Here is a 7,413-nt window from a genome sequence, read left to right as displayed (position 1 = left end):
CGAGATCTCATCTTGGGGCCTGTTCCGGAGCTCCGTCGGAAGAGGGCCGTCATCACGGAGGGCTTCTACATCATCATAGCCTCTCCGATGAAGTGTGAGTAGTTTACCTCAGACCTTCGGGTCCATAGTTAGTAGCTAGATGGCTTCTTCTCTCTTTTTGGATCTCAATACAAAGTTCTCCCCCTCTCTTGTGGAGATCTATTCGATGTAATCTTCTTTTTGAGGTGTGTTTGTTGAGACCGATGAATTGTGGGTTTATGATCAAGTCTATCTATGAATAATATTTGAATCTTCTCTGAATTCTTTTATGTATGATTGGTTATCTTTGCAAGTCTCTTCGAATTATCCGTTTGGTTTGGCCAACTAGATTGGTAGTTCTTGCCATGGGAGAAGTGCTTAGCTTTGGGTTCGATCTTGCGGTGTCCTTACCCAGTGACAGAAGGGGCAGCAAGGCACGTATTGCATCGTTGCCATCGAGGATAACAAGATGGGGTTTATTTCATATTGCATGAATTTATCTCTCTACATCATGTCATCTTGCTTAAGGCATTACTCTGTTTTTAACTTAATACTCTAGATGCATGCTGGATAGCGGTCGATGAATGGAGTAATAGTAGTAGATGCAGAATCATTTCGATCTACTTGTCACGGGCGTGATGCCTATATACATGATCATGCCTAGATATTCTCATAAGTATGCTCAATTCTGTCAATTGCTCAACAGTAATTTGTTCACCCACCGTAGAATACTTATGCTCTTGAGAGAAGCCACTAGTGAAACCTATGGCCCCCGGGTCTATTCTCATCATATCAATCTCCATTACTTTAATCTTGCTTTGCTTTTTACTTTGCTTTTTTACTTTGCATCTTTATACCAAAAATACCAACAATATTATATCTATCAGATCTCACTCTCGTAAGTGACCGTGAAGGGATTGACAACCCCTAATCGCGTTGGTTGCGAGTAGCTATCGTTTTGTGTAGGTACGAGGGACTTGAGCGTGGCCTCCTACTGGATTGATACCTTGGTTCTCAAAAACTGAGGGAAATACTTACGCTACTCTGCTGCATCATCCCTTCCTCTTCGGGGAAAACCAACGCAAGCTCAAGACGTAGCAAAGAACAGCAAACCAGTTGCTGCTCAAGTGAAGAAACCCAAGTCTGGACCTAAGCCTGAGACTGAGTGCTTCCACTATAAAGGAACTGCCCCAAGTATTTGGTGGAGAAGAAGGATGGCAAAGTGAAAGGTATATTTGATATACATGTTATTGATGTGTACCTTACTAATGCTCGCAGTAGTGCCTGGGTATTTGATACTAGTTCACTTGCTAACATTTGCAACTCGAAACAGGGGCTACGGATTAAGCGAAGATTGGCTAAGGACGAGGTGACGATGCATGTGTGAAATGGTTCCAAAGTCGATGTGACCGCCGTCGGCACGGTACCTCTACATCTACCTTCGGGATTAGTTTTAGACCTAAATAATTGTTATTTGGTGCCAGCGTTGAGCATGAACATTATATCTGGATCTTGTTTGATGCGAGATGGTTATTCATTTAAATCATATAATAATGGTTGTTCTATTTATATGAGTAATATCTTTTATGGTCATGCACCCTTGATGAGTGGTCTATTTTTACTAAATCTTGATAGTAGTGATACACATGTTCATAGTATTGAAGCCAAAAGATGTAGAGTTGATAATGATAGTGCAACTTATTTGTGGCACTGCCATTTATGTCATATTGGTGTAAAGCGCATGAAGAAACTCCATTCTGATGGACTTTTGGAATCACTTGATTATGAATCACTTGGTACTTGCGAACCATGCCTCATGGGCAAGATGACTAAAACTCCGTTCTCCGAAACAATGGAGTGAGCGACAGAGTTATTGGAAATCATACATACTGTTATTGGAACAATGTGGTCCAATGAACATTGAAGCTCGTGACGGATATTGTTATTTTCTCACCTTCATAGATGATTTGAGCAGATATGGGTATATCTACTTAATGAAACATAAGTCTGAAACATTTGAAAAGTTCAGAGAATTTCAGAGTGAAGTGGAAAATCATCGTAACGAGAAAATCAAGTTTCTACGATCTGATCGTGGAGGCGAATATTTGAGTTATGAGTTTGGACTTCATTTGAGACAATGCGGAATAGTTTCGCAACTCACGCCACCTGGACCACCACAACGTAATGGTGTGTCCGAACGTTGTAACCGCACTTTATTAGATATGGTGCGATTTATGATGTCTCTCACTGATTTACCACTATCGTTTTGGGGTTATGCTTTAGAGACGGTTGCATTCACGTTAAATAGGGCACCATCTAAATCTGTTGAGACGACACCTTATGAACTATGGTTTGGCAAGAAACCCAAGTTGTCATTTCTTAAAGTTTGGGGCTGCGATGTTTATGTGAAAAAGCTTCAACCTGATAAGCTCGAGCCCAAATCGGAGAAATGTGTCTTCATAGGATACCCAAAGGAGACTGTTGGGTACACCTTCTATCACAGATCCGAAGGCAAGATATTCGTTGCTAAGAATGGATCCTTTCTAGAGAGGGAGTTTCTCTCGAAAGAAGTGAGTGGGAGGAAAGTAGAACTTGACGAGGTAATTGTACCTTCTCCCTTATTGGAAAGTAGTTCATCACCGAAATCAGTTCCAGTGATTCCTACACTAGTAAGTGAGGAAGCTAACGATGATGATCATGAAACTTCTGATCAAGTTACTACTGAACCTCGTAGGTCAACCAGAGTAAGATCCACACCAGAGTGGTACGGTAATCCTGTTTTGGAAGTCATGTTACTTGACCATGACAAACCTACGAACTATGAGGAAGCGATGATGAGCCCAGATTCCGCAAAATGGCTTGAGGCCATGAAATCTGAGATAGGATCCATGTATGAGAACAAAGTGTGGACTTTGGTTGACTTGCCCGATGATTGGCAGGCCATAAAAAATAAATGGATCTTCAAGAAGAAGACTGACGCTGACGGTAATATTACTGTCTACAAAGCTCGACTTGTTGCAAAAGGTTTTCGACAAGTTCAAGGAGTTGATTACGATGAGACCTTCTCACCCATAGCGATGCTTAAGTCTGTCCGAATCATGTTAGCAATTGTCGCATTTTATGATTATGAAATTTGGCAAATGGATGTCAAAACTGCATTCCTTAATGGATATCTTAAAGAAGAAGTTGTATATGATGCAACCAGAAGGTTTTGTCAATCCAAAGGGTATTAACAAAGTGTGCAAGATCCAGTGATCCATTTATGGATTGGTGCAAGCCTCACGGAGTTGGAATATACACTTTGATAGTGTGATCAAAGCATATGGTTTTATACAGACTTTTGGAGAAGCCTGTATTTACAAGAAAGTGAGTGGAAGCTCTGTAGCATTTCTAATATTATATGTGGATGACATATTGTTGATTGGAAATGATATAGAATTTCTGGATAGCATAAAAGGATACTTGAATAAGAGTTTCTCAATGAAAGACCTCGGTGAAGCTACTTATATATTGGGCATCAAGATCTATAGAGATGGATCAAGATGCTTAATTGGACTTTCACAAAGCACATACCTTGATAAAGTTTTGAAGAAGTTCAAAATGGATCAAGCAAAGAAAGGGTTCTTGCCTGTGTTACAAGGTGTGAAGTTGAGTCAGACTCAATGCCCGACCACTTCAGAAGATAGAGAGAAAATGAAAGGTGTTCCCTATGCTTCAGCCATACGCTCTATCATGTATGCAATGCTGTGTACCAGACCTGATGTGTTCCTTGCTATCAGTTTAGCAGGGAGGTATCAAAGTAATCCAGGAGTGGATCACTGGACATCGGTCAAGAATATCCTGAAATACCTGAAAAGGACTAAGGATATGTTTCTTGTATATGGAGGTGACAAAGAGCTCGTCGTAAACGGTTACGTCGATACAAGCTTTGACACTGATCCGGATGACTCCAAGTCACAAACCGGATACGTGTTTTTATTAAATGGTGGAGCTGTCAGTTGGTGCAGTTCCAAGTAGAGCGTCATGGTGGGATCTACGTGTGAAGCGGAATACATAGCTGCTTCGGAAGTAGCAAATGAAGGAGTCTGGATGAAGGAGTTCATATCCGATCTAGGTGTCATACCTAGTGCATCGGGTCCAATGAAAATCTTTTGTGGCAATACTGGTGCAATTCCCTTGGCAAAGGAATCCAGATTTCACAAGAGAACTAAGCACATCAAGAGACGCTTCAATTTCATCCGCGATCAAGTCAAGGAGGGAGACATAGAGATTTGCAAGATACATACGGATCTGAATGTTGCAGACCTGTTGACTAAGCCTCTCTCACGAGCAAAACATGATCAGCACCAAGACTCCATGGGTGTTAGAATCATTACAATGTAATCTAGATTATTGACTCTAGTGCAAGTGGGAGACTGAAGGAAATATGCCCTAGAGGCAATAATAAAGTTGTTATTTATATTTCCTTATATCATGATAAATGTTTATTATTCATGCTAGAATCATATTAACCGAAAACTTAGTACATGTGTGAATACATAGACAAACAGAATGTCACTAGTATGCCTCTACTTGACTAACTCGTTGAATCAATGATGGTTATGTTTCCTAACCATAGACATGAGTTGTCATTTGATTAACAGGATCACATCATTAGAGAATGATGTGATTGACTTGGCTCATCTGTTAGCTTAGCACGATGATCGTTTCGTTTGTTGCTATTGCTTTCTCCATAAGTTATACATGTTCCTATGACTATGCGATCATGCAACTCCCGAATACTGGAGGAACACTCTGTGTGCTACCAAACGTCACAAGGTAACTGGGTGATTATAAAGGTGCTCTACAGGTGTCTCCGATGGTGTTTGTTGAGTTGGCATAGACTGGGATTAGGATTTGTCACCGCGATTGTCGGAGAGGTATCTCTGGGCCCTCTCGGTAATACAGATCAATATAAGCCTTGCAAGCAATGTGACTAATGAGTTAGTTACGGGATGGTGCATTACAGAACGAGTAAAGAGACTTTCCGGTAACGAGGTTGAACTAGGTATTGAGATACCGACGATCGAATCTCGGGCAAGTAACATACCGATGACAAAGGGAACAACGTATATCGTTATGCGGTTTGACCGATAAAGATCTTCGTAGAATATGTGGGAGCCAATATGAACATCCAGGTTCCGCTATTGGTTATTGACCAGAGACGCGTCTCGGTCATGTCTACATAGTTCTCGAACCCGTAGGGTCCACACGCTTAAAGTTCGGTGATGATCGGTATTTATGAGTTTATGTGTTTTGATGTATCGAAGGTAGTTCAGAGTCCCGGATGTGATCACAGACATGATGAGGAGTCTCGAAATGGTCGAGACATAAAGATTGATATATTGGATGACTATATTCGGGCATCGGATGAGTTCCGGAGGTCATCGGATAATTATCGGAGTGCCGGGGGGGGGGGGGTATCGGAACCCCTGGGGGAACTAATGGGCCAACATGGGCCTTGTGAGAGAGAGAGGAGTGGCCAAAGGGCTAGCCACGTGCCCCCCCTTGGGAGTCCGAATTGGACAAGGAAGGGAGGGGGGCGCCCCCTCTTTCCCTCCCTCTCTCCCTCTCTTTCCTCCCCCTCCTTCTTCCTAGTTGGGCTAGGAAAGGGGAGTCCTACTCCTACTAGGAGGAGGACTCCTCCCTCTCCTTGGCGCGCCCCAAGGCCGACCAGCCTCTCCCTTGCTCCTTTACATACGGGGGCAGGGGGCACCCTAGAACACACAAGTTGATTGTTTCCAGCCGTGTGCGGTGCCCGCTCCACCATAATCCACCTCGGTCATATCGTAGCGGTGCTTAGGCGAAGCCCTGTTCCGATAGCATCATCATCACTGTCATCACGCTGTCATGCTGGCGAAGCTCTCCCTCGACACTCTGCTGGATCGTGAGTTCGTGGGACGTCACCGAGCTGAACGTGTGCAGATCGCGGAGGTGCCGTACTTTCGGTACTAGGATCGGTCGATCATGAAGACGTACGAGTACATCAACCGCGTTGTCATAACGCTTCCGCTTACGGTCTATGAGGGTACATAGACAACACTCTCCCCTCTCGTTGCTGTGCATCACCATGATCTTGCGTGTGCGTAGGATTTTTTTTGAAATTACCGCATCCCCAACATCATACGTACATACCCATCCATTAGATGACCGGGAATCCCGTATGCAAGCATCCGAATAGTCGTAGTGCATTTTTGGTAAGAGGAGAAGCCAACCTTTTCAAGGGCATCCTCTTTGCATCTAAAGTAATCATCATATGCCACCACTTTCTCTCGAATACGGTTGAACACATGTCTCGCCATCTAGAAACGACACTTGAAAAACTTGGGATTGAAGAGGGGGGACGCGCATTGAAAGTAGTCGGCGAAGAGTAGGCGATGGCCGTTCTCTCTATTGTGATTCAACGCGGGAGCATGGCTCGGAATCGACCCCTGAACCTCGGCCACTGCCTAGCAGTGTGGTCGATGACGACCAAAGTAGCAACCACAAAGTCCTCACGTCTGACGACGAATCATCCAAATCACAAATGAAATTGTTGAAAAAGAATCCAGCCTCATTATCCATTGTACCTTGCGGGCAAAGCGTCCGACACCTTGCGAGCGTGGTGGAGTTCCCTCCAGTGAAGAGTCGGGCGCCCTCCCCGTACAGGAAGAAGTCCTGTCGAAGCGAAAGTGGAGGGGAGGCGAGTGCGACAGGCACCCATGGCTTCTCGTGCACCAACGCTGGCAAGAATGTGCCTTGAATGCGGCTTTGAGGAGGGGGAGTGCGTGGATGCTTGAGACGGCCTAGGTGGCGTTCAAGCGGCCGGAAGTGGGCGGCGGCTAGGGTAACGAGGACAGATGGTGTCGGAGTGGAGGTGAAGGAGTGGGGCGGGGAGGGGAGAATGGCCTGCGTGCCACTAACGGGCGGACCATTGGGAGTACAAGGACGAGCGTCGGCGTGGATACCCTTTCCAAAATTGGTCTGGAAATGGATCGTGGGCGGACAAAAAAAGACACCCGTTTGTTTGGGTCGCTGCGTTGGGCCACGATTTGTGTCTGTTTTAATTGAAATGGATAGGGACGAACAAAGTACGATGTGCTTTGGAGTTGGCATAAGAGCATCTCCAATAGTATGTGTATATTTGGATGTCTATATATTCATGTAGACAATGGTCTAAAAAGATTATCTCATATACACGTCCAGTTTTGCATCAGAATGTCTATATATAGGGACCATGACAGGTGAGCCGTCGCTGGGAAGAGGAAGAAATCATGACTGCAGCTGAGTTTAGACAACGCCTTCACATTGTCCAGGCGTGGACATTGTCGAGGTCGATATAGAGGATGTGTATATTTGGACGACCATATAGACAAG

The sequence above is a fragment of the Triticum urartu genome, chromosome 6A (assembly GCF_056163025.1).
Source record: "Triticum urartu cultivar PI428250 chromosome 6A, HENAU_Tu73, whole genome shotgun sequence".
NCBI lineage: Eukaryota > Viridiplantae > Streptophyta > Magnoliopsida > Poales > Poaceae > Triticum > Triticum urartu.
The sequence above is the reverse complement of the archived record's forward strand: the minus strand, read 5'-3'. Positions refer to the sequence as shown.